The following is a 12663-nucleotide window of genomic DNA, read 5'->3' as shown; positions in this document are numbered from 1 at the left end:
AACATTCATGGATTTATTAGAACTATCCAGCCTCCGCTGCTCGTTTTAGATGCAGTGATGGAAGGAATACCCTGGATTTTACAGGCCTGGTATTTTTGACATAACATTATCACAAAATTTAGAGGATGATGAAAGAATGTCCTGAATAGCAAACATGACGATAATGTGTAGAGAAAAGAACAATTATTTAGGGACTGAGTCTTTTAGAACTTTGGTATCTGGTTAGACTTTCAAGAAAACAGTTGTTCAATGAGATTAACTGGACTGAAGCTCTGCTTCCTCTTAAAAATGCCATGACAAGAACAACTGAGTCTTTAGGAAGCTAACACAACAGAGTTTTAATTTATCTCATAAGAATATTTCTGGAAGAAATACAAAAGCTTTGCTGTTGGAGCAGCAGTCAGATAGAGATCGGTGCCAGTTTCAGTCAAATTTTAAAAAAGGTGTTGCAGAAAAATGCACAAACAAATCATCACAGCAAGCCCTGCAGGCAACTTTAGCAACTACTTATTATACATCTCCACTCTGTTTCTTAACAAGCACATGACTCATGAATCATGCAGGAGCTGACAATGTGGACAATATTTACCACACAAGTCCAGATGATTTCTTATCCCAGGAATGTCCCAAAATTCCAGATCTTTAACATAACATAAAATATGGCTAGGAGGAGCAGGCATATTGTGGATGTCTGTTTTACACTGCAATCTGGACAGAGACACAACTGTTGAAACCTACCCAGGACCATTAGATGTGATGTGAGGTTGCATTCCTGATTCCTCCTGAAAAGGTTACAGGCCTTCCCTCATACATATATTTTCTGCTCAACTCCTGCCTATTCTTGTTTCATCTGTTAAAATGTGCATCCATATAAGGCATCACATTAGCGTTGGCTGGCACACTTCTTTTCTTCTCTGGAGTAATCCCTAGATACTTGGCTTCACCAACCGGAAGGCTTGTCTCTCAAAACTCAAAGGACCTTCAAAACATTGGAAACACTCCTTCACCATTTTTTTTTTCATTATTCAAAAACACAAGCAGCTCATACAATCTACTTCTACTTGAAGACAGGGCTCCAGTTGGTGACTTGGTGTATTTTTGTTGTATCTTTCATTTGTCTACTCTGATACAAAATTGCAGAAGCAAAACTAGTAAGACAAGATGGCACCACGTTATTAAGTTGAATACTGTAGAAAATAAAAATGCTAGTAAAAACAAACCAGCAAAAAACCTAGTAGTAGCAATGTGTTGAAAGGGCGAACTACTGAAATGAGAAGTGCTTAATAAAAAGCATTCCTTGTCTTCCTCTTAGTTCCCGGTTCCCAAAAGCACCTCACAAAAGGACAAAGCAAGAATGAGGACAGGAGCTGAATGCTAGTGATTCTGCTATTGAGAGCCTATCTAATTTGTATACACAGAGGTGACAAATGATTTTAACTGAAAAGGAGCTTCTTGTGACCATTTTGTGGAAATCTGCAATATCAACACTACGAATTGCTGTCATTAAGGAGGCTGCAAAGTCTACAAACACTATTTCAACATCAAATCTATAATTCTCCTAAAATCACATACTTCAAACAACTTCTAAGCAAAAATATATAAGAAATAACTTTATCATAGCAACTCCACATATGAGCTTCTGAAAATACGTGGAAAAAAATTTCAGCTATCAAAGAAAAAATTGTGATGATACAAGAAGTGCTTGATTTGTAGGCATCATACTGTTTTTCTCCAGTTTGCCAGACAGCTCTGCATTCATGTGATACAAATATGTCAATAGCTACAATAAAATTAAATTAGATTGCATATCATTTTTCTGTCTTCCTGTCTTATCTAGCTGACCCTACCTGATGAAAATCAGGACTTATTTCAGTGAAACAAAGTAGAAAACTTCCTTTCTTTCAAGAAAATTTGGCTACACTAAGTACCTCTCACTGACACATGACTTTTATTCTTTTTCCACCTTTGTGGAAGAAGAGATGTTAAACCACAGTCAGAGATACATAAGCAAACAGGTAAATACCTGTTTTGTTTGAGGAAAGAGAAATCAGATCTACTAAAATATAAACTCATTTCATCTCCTGCTGGTGGATGTGAAATTGAGAGAGGATGTGAAATTGAGAGAGGATAATAGGATGGGAGTTGTATGTATTACCAGGACCAAATGACTCCTTCCAGTTGCAATAAGAACAAAAAACATCCCTGTACATCTTAACTCTAACCCCTTATTTTTTCTTCCAGTGCAGCAGGGTCTGGCCTCACCCTCATCCTATATACTCTTCATACTTTTATTGTCTACTAAGAACAGTTGACAAAATAATAGCGGCTAGCAGCTGCCCTGTGGGCAGGTGAGAAGGATGGTTCTAATGTTTGCTGTGGCTAAGCAATGGGAACGGATCACTTTTCGTTAAGTTTCCTAATGTTTCCACCTGTTTCCTACCAGGACAGTGATTTTCCCCCTGCTCTGCTGCCCTCTTGACCCACCCCATTTGTTACAAGCAGCATCTTAACACTGCAAAGCAGGAGGTAGATGCCAGTTGGGCATTAGTGTATGTTTTGCTTGCCTTGAGGCAGTTTATGCCAGTAAGAAACAAAGAAAGAGGAAAGTGCGTGAAGCATGCCTCAGCTTCCTGTGAGGCAGAAAAGGAAGCCATGGTTAGTCCCCAGAGGAAGGTTTGCCTTCAAGCCACATGCACAAACCTCAGCAGGAGAGTGAGCAACAGCTCAGGTAGCTGTTATCAAATGCCTGGGCAGAGCTAACAAGCTTGGGTGTTAGCCACTTCTGGAAATAATCAGATCTAAACATGTGGATAACTTGCCCTGTAGCCATATGAAAGCTGTGTTATGGGGAATCAGACACTATAGGTGTTTCACAATCCTCACAGAGGAAAGATGCAAGATTCCCGTCTTTAGTTATCCCCCTCAAATTCAGCATGAAAAGAGATATCTCTGGAGAATGGTATGGCTGCCAGGGAAAAATGTCCTCAGGTTTTTATTAGACAACCAGAAGCAAATCTCTGTGACTGGAGAGGGCAGTGTAAATGGCTGCAGATTGCCCTCAGGAACAGGAGTGAAGAAGTTATACTTGCAACTCGTGGTGTTTTACAGCAAACACTCTGAGTCCTCACATTCAAAGATTCAAAGATGAGTGATGGCTGGCCTGAACAAAGAGAAAATTGTGCTGGGAAAACTCAAAAGGATATAAAGCAGCTTCTCAGTTCATCATGTAATTTCTCTCATCCAATTGATGGCAATATTATGACAATAATTGCATGTCTGTTTGACAACTGTACACTGCCAGTCTTTTTAATGGACCTCTGTGTTTTCAAAATATCCCTAAATGATACAGTTTTTAATGAGCTACACAGCTGCAGGCTTGTTACTAATTTATGATCGAAAAAGTGCTATCATGCTTTTCTTGCCTCTTGGTAATACTGTAACATGAGTCTGAGGTAAGCACTTAAAATGACAGTTCCAAAATATTTTAAATTGAGATCTGTTCCTATTTGTTCCCTCAAATCCTGGCCTTTGTTTATTATCAGTTTTGCTGATAAACAAGCAGAACAGCAGTTATGAATAAGGATTTTATTTTTCACTGCAGGTCTGATGTGTATACTTACAGACAGCTGCAATGCATACAAATTGTGCAGAAAGTCAATGTTATTTAAAGAGAGAATCATAGAATCACCAAGGTTGGAAAAAGACCTCCAAGATCATCCAATCCAATCTTTCACCTACCACTAAGAACAGGATCCAAAATTTGGTCTTGTTGAATTTCAGGCCATTGGCTTCAGCCCAGCGATCCAGCCTGTCCAGATCCCTCCGAAGGTACGAAGGGGTAAATGGTCTGACTTTTAAAGATATCTATCTTTAAAAAGAAGGCATTGATAACATCAGCCTTTTCCTTACCCTCACTGGTCACATTTCCTTCTGCATCTAGTAACGGGTGGAGGTTTCCCTTAGCCCTCCTCTTACAATTAATATATTTGTAAAACTGTTTTTTATTCCCTTTTACTACAGTGGCCAGATTGAGTGCAAGCTGGGCTTTTGCCTTTCTAATTTTCTCCCTGCATATCCTAATAATTTCTTTGTACTGTCCCTAAATTGCCTGTCTCTTCTTCCACAGGAGGTACTCTCTTTCCCTGTTCATTCATGCCAGTCTTCATCCCTGATGTCTCGTATTACAGCACAGGGGGACAGCCTCCTCTTGTGCCTCTAAGACATCCATCATAAGGAATGACAAGTCTTCCTGGAACCCTTTACCCTTCAGGACTGACTCCCAACAGATCTTTCCTATCAGTGTCTTGTACAGTTGAAAGTCTGCCCTCTAGAAGTCCAAGGTGGAAGTTTTGATGACTTCCCTCCGGACTTCACCAAGAATGGAGAACTCTACCATTTTGTGGTTGCTCTGCCCAAGAGAGCTCTCAATCTCCATAACTCCTACCAGTCCTTCTCTGTTTGTGAACAGCAGGTCTAGTAGGGCAGATCCCCCGGTAGGCTCTCTTACCAGCAGCATCAGGAAATTATCTTTCACACACTTTAGAAACCTCCTAAACAGCTTCTTCTGCACTTCATTACAGTTTCAGTATATATCAGGGAAGTCCCTCATGAGACGAGCTCCCAATAACACAACTTCTGCCAGCTGTTCATACAATGTCTTGTTGGTCTCTTTATCTTGGTTAGACTATGACATACCCCCACCGGGATATCAGCCTTGTTAGCCCTCCCCCTGATCCTTACCCACAGAGACTCAACCTTAATTCCAGCCCTAAATTCAACAACATCAAAACACTCTCTTACATAGAGAGCCACTCTATCACTTTTCCTCCTTTGTCTATCCCCTCTGAAGTGCTTATAGCCATCCATTGCTGCACTTCAGTCATGGAATTAATCTCACCATGTTTTGGTAATGGCAAGTAAGTCATAGTTTGCCTGCTGCACAATGGCATCTAGCTCCTCCTGTTTGCTGCCTGCACTTGCAGGCATAGTTTTAGATACAGTTCAACTGAGTCACTTGCCTCACCTCCAATCCGTTCATAATTCCTCCAGGCTCATCTCCAACAAGCCTGGTTTTATTCCCTTCCCCCTTCACATCTAGTTTAAAGCCCTCTCGACCAGCCCTGCCAACTCCTGCGCTAGGATCTCCCCCCTTTGAGACAGGTTAGACCCATCAGCAACCATAAGGCCAGCTGCTGAGTAAACCACCTCATAGTCAAAACAAATAATAAACCAAAATTCCTGTGATTGCCTCAGCCTCTCAGCCCCATATTTATGAGATGGGTTTTCCCAGGCCTCTCAGTATTCCTCACTACCACTGAAGAGATAGAGGAAAACATCACCTGTACTCCTGCTCTATCAACTAACTCCCCCAATTCTCTGAAGTTCCTTTTGATAGTCCTTGCACTTCTCTCAGCAACATCATCACAGCCAGCATGAACAGTATCCTATCAGCAAGGGATAATAATCAGAGGACTGAACCAGACCAGGAAGTTTTTATTAAAAACATTACTTACAAAGATACAGTTGTCTAATTCTTCCTTATCTTGGCATTTGTGAAAATGAATGAATTTAATAAAAAAAATAAACACCTTAAATGCTGCTTATATTCAGATTACTCATAAGATCCAATTGATTCTAGTTATCCCAGTCACATTAAGACTTTTCCCAAAGGCAAGAGAGCGTAAAATATTCTCAGTTATCTGATCCATTTCTTTCACTTCCAGCAAACTATACGTAAATTCAATTTTAGGAAACCCAGGAATAGGAAATGTCCATAAGCCTTCTCCAGCCATTTTGATGACCTATTCTGAGTATAAACCTCAGGCCTTTTTATAATTTTTAAGATTGAAAAACAAAGGCAAAATTCCTTTTAGACACAACATTTTTTAACAGACTTCTAAAAATTAACCATTAATACGTATTACTTAAAGGTGCACTACTGCTGAATAAAAATTTAGCTTTTGAAGCACAAAAGTAACATTTTTATTCCACTTTAACACATATAAAACTCTGGAAGTTCTGGCACAGTTTTTTTCTGAAACTGCATTTTAAAACAGACAAAAATGAATTTAATTCTGCTAACCTTCCAGCTATTAAACACTTCACTGGACATAGGAGACTGAATATGCTATAATAAACTTTCACAATTCCTACAGTTTCAGCTATGATATAGGCCAGACTATTAAGCATTCTTATGCTAAAGAATGTTGGTAACTGCCAGCAGTACTATCCTTGATCCATTGGCAATTGCAGACTTCTATAAAAATAAATGGCATGTTGGGTAACTGGGAGAAGTAATTAAGCCTTCTTTATGAGAGAGAAGTACTGGAACAAAAGACTTCATTGCTCAGTCTCTGGACCACATGGGAAGGCCTGAACAAATGCTGATTAACCCAGAGAAAATAGAGGTTTCTCTGGTTCACCGATTGATAGAGATGAATGATAGAGGCTGACAAAACCAGAAAGTTTATGTCCTCAGCTATGAGCTGATCTGGATTAAGTGTTTGCCTCCCCCACTCACAGCTCTGGGCCATATCAATGTTCTCTGGGGTTATTGTGCCGTGGTCTACCATGTAAATATTTTTCTGAATGCTCATTAGCTCAAATTCATTCCACTGAACTACGTTAAGGAAGAATCAAACCAACCAACTGAAGAATGGGCTAATGAAAAGCAGAGGGTAATAATACATTAATCCAGGTTAGCAGCAGACAAGTAAATTTCACTTCATGCAAGCACTGACACTAAAGCAGAGATTCAGTGGAAGCTAGAAGGAGTATAGGCAGATATCCTGGGATACTGGGCAAATAGAAGATATTTGAACTGCATACCAGGAAAGCTCTTGAAGAGAATCAGAACTCCGTGTGTTCCCTATGAAAAGAGAAATTAAATAAATATATGTGACTAACATCCTCAGCTTCTTCACTTATGATACCTCCTCCATCCCTGTCACCCCACAGTTTGCCTGTTGACTAACAGAAAAATGCACAGTGAAACTTCAAGAAGCTCTTATTTTATTCCCTCATATTATATTTTGGCTTCTTGAAGTGCATAAATCACATTCTTCATATGTGTTTATCTTTAAAATTCTTAAAAATACCTACATTTATACATTTGGTAGGACATTCGCCTGATGGTTCCCAAAAAAAGTGTTTCTAAAAGAATTTTACAAGCTTTTATGGATAGCACAAAGATTAAACATCTTGTCCTACTCTGATTTATTGCCATCTCTAAAGTAAACATAGCAAATGTTAACAGTCTGCAATGCTACAGGAAGTGAAAAAATATTGACTAAGCAATGCAAAGGGGAGCACATAGGCAGAAATGTTACTAAAACACACACCCTAATTTTTCTAAGGATACTTAACACTGTCAGCTTTTAAATCAATAGAAGAGGGAAGGAAGCTAAGTAGCTCAAAAAAGACACTTAATTGGTATGGATTTCAAAGTGCATCTTGTAGATGGAGACATACATTTTCTATCTTTGGAAGGGACTGCAAAAGAGGGTCAGAACTATCAAAAAATCTGCTTAAACCTCTAATAAGAAACCATGAAAGTACTCCAATTTGGTGAAACAAATGAATATTTATCATAGACCATCTGTCCATTTTGAAAAATATGGGAATTAAAAAATATCTCTTAGCATGTATAACCTTTTTAAAAAGATTCTGAAATGTGCTTATCACTGCAGATCCCTGTTAAAGGGCTGAGGTTGTAAATGTTTCCTATTTCATTGCTGACAGTTATGCTAAGAATTGTTTCAAAGTTAATAAACCAAGAGCTAGTACAACAGAAGTGGAATTTTACTTTAAATTACAGATATTCAGAAAACATTTTTCACAGTTTCATTTGTCTCTTACTTTCTTCAATTGATTTTAAATTCTGAGTAGATGAAGGCTGAGTGCTCCAGAAAAGTGCTGTGGATTCATTCTTGCAAGTACTTATAGCATATATTTTATCACAGAAATGTTGCTTCCTGATAATTTTAACTGATAATTTTTAGGTTAGGGGCAGCCTTTTATGAATGGCCTTGCAATATCATATATTACAGTACAGACATTCAGACGAATATAACTGAAATTCCTTTTTGTTAAACTAAAACTGCAATTTTAGCAGTCGCGCCTTCTTGTTAGCCTCTGGGGCTTGTCTGTTCCAGTCTAAAGATCTCTGTATTCCTATTTTAATCTGAGCTCCTCTAGACTAAATTAGTGCTCGTTGCATCTGAGAATATGGTGACTTTTTATCCCAAATGTGACTATCTCAATAGAAGCCAGAGTGATTTACCAAAGGCCAGATCTCTTTCTTTGACTGAGGTCAGTGTCAGAAATCAGATTGACCTCAGTTAGAAGGTCAGTAGAAAAATGTCCTGAATTTGAGATCCAAAGGGGCTGTTCTAATTCAGCCCAGCCAGAATTATTTCACCAATTACCCCTATGTAAAGTGCCCAGGCATATGGAAATAGATAAAAAAATTCTTTAAAATAAAGGCATATAATGGCCAAGTATAAGACAATTAGCCACGTTTTAAACAGCACACCTTTTAGATGTTTCTGTCTATTATTGCTAAATTAACAAAGGCATTCAACATTGTTGAATATATTGCTTTCATACACTCCCTTAATTTACTGTTTCAACTGTGAGCAGGCTCACATAGGCAGCCCCATGTAACTTGGTAACAAAAAGCAAAACTGCGAGTAAAATAAGTCAATTACTAAAAGGCTTAAGACACTTCAAAAAGGCTTAAAAAGAATAGTAATTGTGAATCCTTTGTAAACCAAGAGATCATTTGCACAGAGATAGATCATAGGCACACATAATGGTGTGCATGCTTGTACCTATTTTCTCGATCCTGTGAAATCAATGGAACTTCCAAAATTGTTCATAGAAAAAGAAATCCAAACAGTAGCTTCAAGATTCAGTAAGTTATGGAGCTAAATGAATGGTCTATATCAATAGAACTTCTTCTGATTATTTACTGAACATAAATTCCAAATAAGCTTTAATCTGGAGACAGTGCTAAGTGTTTCATATTTGGTCTTAATATCATAACAAGTACTGGAAGAAAAACCTGGATGATTTCCCTCCAATTTAGTGACCTCAGTTTTAACAACGGTGCTTTATGTAGGTACAGATGAAATACAGATCATAAGTGGATATCCTGCGAAATCTAGATGACAATAAATGAAGAAAAATATCAAAAACAGAAAGCAACAATACCATACTAACCATGAAAGGGAAAGGACAAACATTAGTAAATACAAATTACTACTGGCTGGCAAATACAACTGCCTTTGATGTATGCTTTTTAATAAACACTCATTATTTTGTAAACAAAACAAATGCCATTAGTGCTGACATTGATTTTAGTGATCATCTTGAGCAGTTCTCTTTGCTTGAGTTAATTTTGGAGGCTCCAAAGACTTAAAATGATCAACAAACAATATCACTCCCACATCTTTTTGACAAGAAGGAGGTCAGAAAAGTCCTGAGGCTATAACATAATTTGCAGTTTTGCCTTGCCCCCTGAGTTACACTATGCTAAAACATGTATAAACATGGTGCTCTACTGGAACCACATACTCTCAGCTCAGAGCCATGAAAGACAAAGCTACAAATTGCCCAGAGAGGCTGTGGATGCCCCTACCCTGGTGGTGTTCAAGACCAGGTTGGATGGGGCCCTGAGCAGTCTTGTCTAGTACCAGATCTGAAGGTTGGTGGCCCTATCTGAGGGAGTGGGGTTGGAGCTCGATGATCCCTGGAGTCCCTTCCAGCTCAGGCCATTCTATGATTCTGCTAAGAATTCTACTTCTATTGCTTTTGAGGACTCTACTATTCACGTGTCTTTCCGTTGAAATGTCTGCTCAGTAACCCTAAAGCACCTGAACTACCACCATGACCACTCAGTTCTACACTTCCCCTGCTGAACTACAGGAAAATAAACACAGATATTTAATTCAGAGATTAATTTACACTTATGGATATTTTGCATCAGTCTTAAGTATCCTTAATTGTCTATCCTTTACACGTTTATGTATCTCTAATTTCTTTATTCCCATACCATTTTGGATTTAATCTGTATTTCTCTCAGAAGTCTTCCTCTCTTGGGTTAAGTGTGAGAAAAAAATAGTAATATATGTCAGTGCAGATTAACTGCATTTCAATAAAAATAGGTCCAATTTTGACAAGATTTTAACCTTGTAAAAACTGCAGTACTTTCTTTTGATACAAAAAAAAAAAAGAAAAATCTCAATTTCCTCTGTTTAGTTCCTTTATCTCAAGAGTCAGAATATTTTATCAGAATGCAAGAAAAAGCTTTTCTTTCATAAAGCACAGAAGTGAAAGGGAAGCCATATTCATAGCAGACTTTGAAGTGTATAATGAATTGTAATTTATTTAATATACTTATCTTTTCAATATTTGTCAACACTGTTTTTATTATGATTTCCAGAGAATCATCAACTGTATCTATGACAGAAAATAGCAAGAAGCTTCAAGAAAAACCTTGCAAGAAATCTCTTCTAGGGGAATGGGCACCAACCCAAAACCCAGCTGTCTTGACAAATAAATGAAGTTGAAAGCAGTCATTACTTATATCAATGTTACTCCTTAAGTAATTATACAAAAAGACACTTTTCTTGGAATTGAAATCAGTTAGCAACATGACTTCAGCAACAAGATGTACATAGCTGTTCAGTTTGTCTACAACAAATTTTACAACCACAAAAATTACCACAGGAACATATTTTGACAGGTATGTGTGTATACTTAGAAGTAACTCAATATATTGTAATTAAAACTTCTGAACATGGTTATCTTACAACATATTACTTCAACTACTACTTATTCATGTACTGTGATGAATTATATGCTTAATTACTGCATGAATAAGTGTCACAAAAATATTGTAAAATAACTCTACAGTGTTGTACTGTAAAATATTTCTACAATGAAACAACACTTCAGGACTACAAACAAACAAAAGGAATCAGTAGTCTTCCAACACTGACAAACAACAGGTAGACTCATACAGACTCCATAGATAGATACAAACAATAGACTCAATTCATGAATAAGAGCAATCCCACCATATTTATTAATAAAATGTGTAAAGCTCAGCGAGCTCTGTCTAACCATTAAGTTACTAAAACAAACAGCAAAATAATCGTGAAATATTTAATTTGAAAGAAAAAAAGGACATAAGATTTTGCTTTTAATATCCGTGCCAGGTCATCTTGGATGATAAATTCATTTTCTAGCATAGAAGTTTAAGCAGGACAAGATAATAATAGAGTACATGAATTGCAATATTTCTAATGCTGGGAGAGATGTTAAAAAAATACAGCACGAAGAATGTTCATGTATATTTTATTCCAGATTTTTTTTTCCTATTTCTTCCCTATTACTACCACCTACATTAAAGATTCTTGCTTTTTCACACTGTGAAGTAATAAATGAGTCAACAAATAAATAAATAAATGCTAATTTTTTTAAGACTTCAAAACAGCTCTGTACTGGAAGATGAAAGGTTGCTTGTGACACCTAATTTTTGGCTTGCCTCTTCCTTGCCTCCTTCTGCCTTTGGGGTTCAGATCATTTAGCTTTCAGAGGACACAGATAAAGAAGCCAATAGATAGAATGTGCAAGCCAATTCCTTGCTACAAGCCAGTACAGTCACCAATTCCAGCACCTACATTTTTTGTTTTTCCCTTCAGTGATTTTCTTTAACATTTTCCCAGTCTTCAGGGTGTTATGGGAAGGTTTTTCTATTACCTTCTTTTAGGAAACAGTTTTGAAGCTTTTATCCAAAGACAGATAGGAAACATTTCTGTTTTACATTTCTGGGAAAAGAAACAGCAAACAGAAAAAAAAAAAATCTCTGATGATAAAACCAAAACCTAATTTTCAACCTGGCTTATATTTAAAAAAAAAAATCAATATTTCAACACTTTAAAAAAATGTCATCCACTGATCAGGATTATCATTTGGGATAAATAGTCACAAGATTTATAATCCTCAGGATTACAAATTTACGTTCAACCTTTGTCTCTTTTTGCACAGATATATTTTCACCAAGGTCTTTCTCAACCCTACATGAAATTTTGAAGGGAATACAACAGATATAAAGAACACAAGAACACTCTCTGTCAGAGAAACTTCTCATCTAAAAAACACTTATTTTTTCAGTATATTCACCATCTTAGGCAATTTGCACAAATAAGCTGATCAAAACACTCTTCATTTTGTGGTGTGACAGCTGAGCATGCCTGTCTGGAACATGGCTTGTCTTTCAAGTCACTGTCACCACTGCTGAAGCACAGGGCTTCACACACCCTGCTGCCTCACAGGGCTCACATCCACTGTTTGGTATCCATAGATGTTCAGCAAACATCGATGAATGTCAGTGAATGCAATGTTTTCTGCGTGGGGAAATTCAATTCTACACCTTTGCTTCACCCACACATCAGACGCCATTCTGTCAGACTGCCCCTCTGCTGCCATCTGTCAATATGTAACTGAATACTGATGGGAAGGTTCAACCTCTACTGCCATACCACCAATATCCACATCTGTCTTTGTAGACCAATATAATAAAGTAGGAAGCACTACTTTCAGAGGAGCCCTCATGTAATGGCATGGAACAAAAGCCACATTACATCTGGAGCTCTG

The sequence above is a fragment of the Cyrtonyx montezumae genome, unplaced genomic scaffold (genome assembly GCF_038088225.1).
Source record: "Cyrtonyx montezumae isolate F1298 unplaced genomic scaffold, pur_monq_1.0 scaffold_8, whole genome shotgun sequence".
NCBI classification, from domain to species: domain Eukaryota; kingdom Metazoa; phylum Chordata; class Aves; order Galliformes; family Odontophoridae; genus Cyrtonyx; species Cyrtonyx montezumae.
This window is presented reverse-complemented; position numbering follows the sequence as displayed.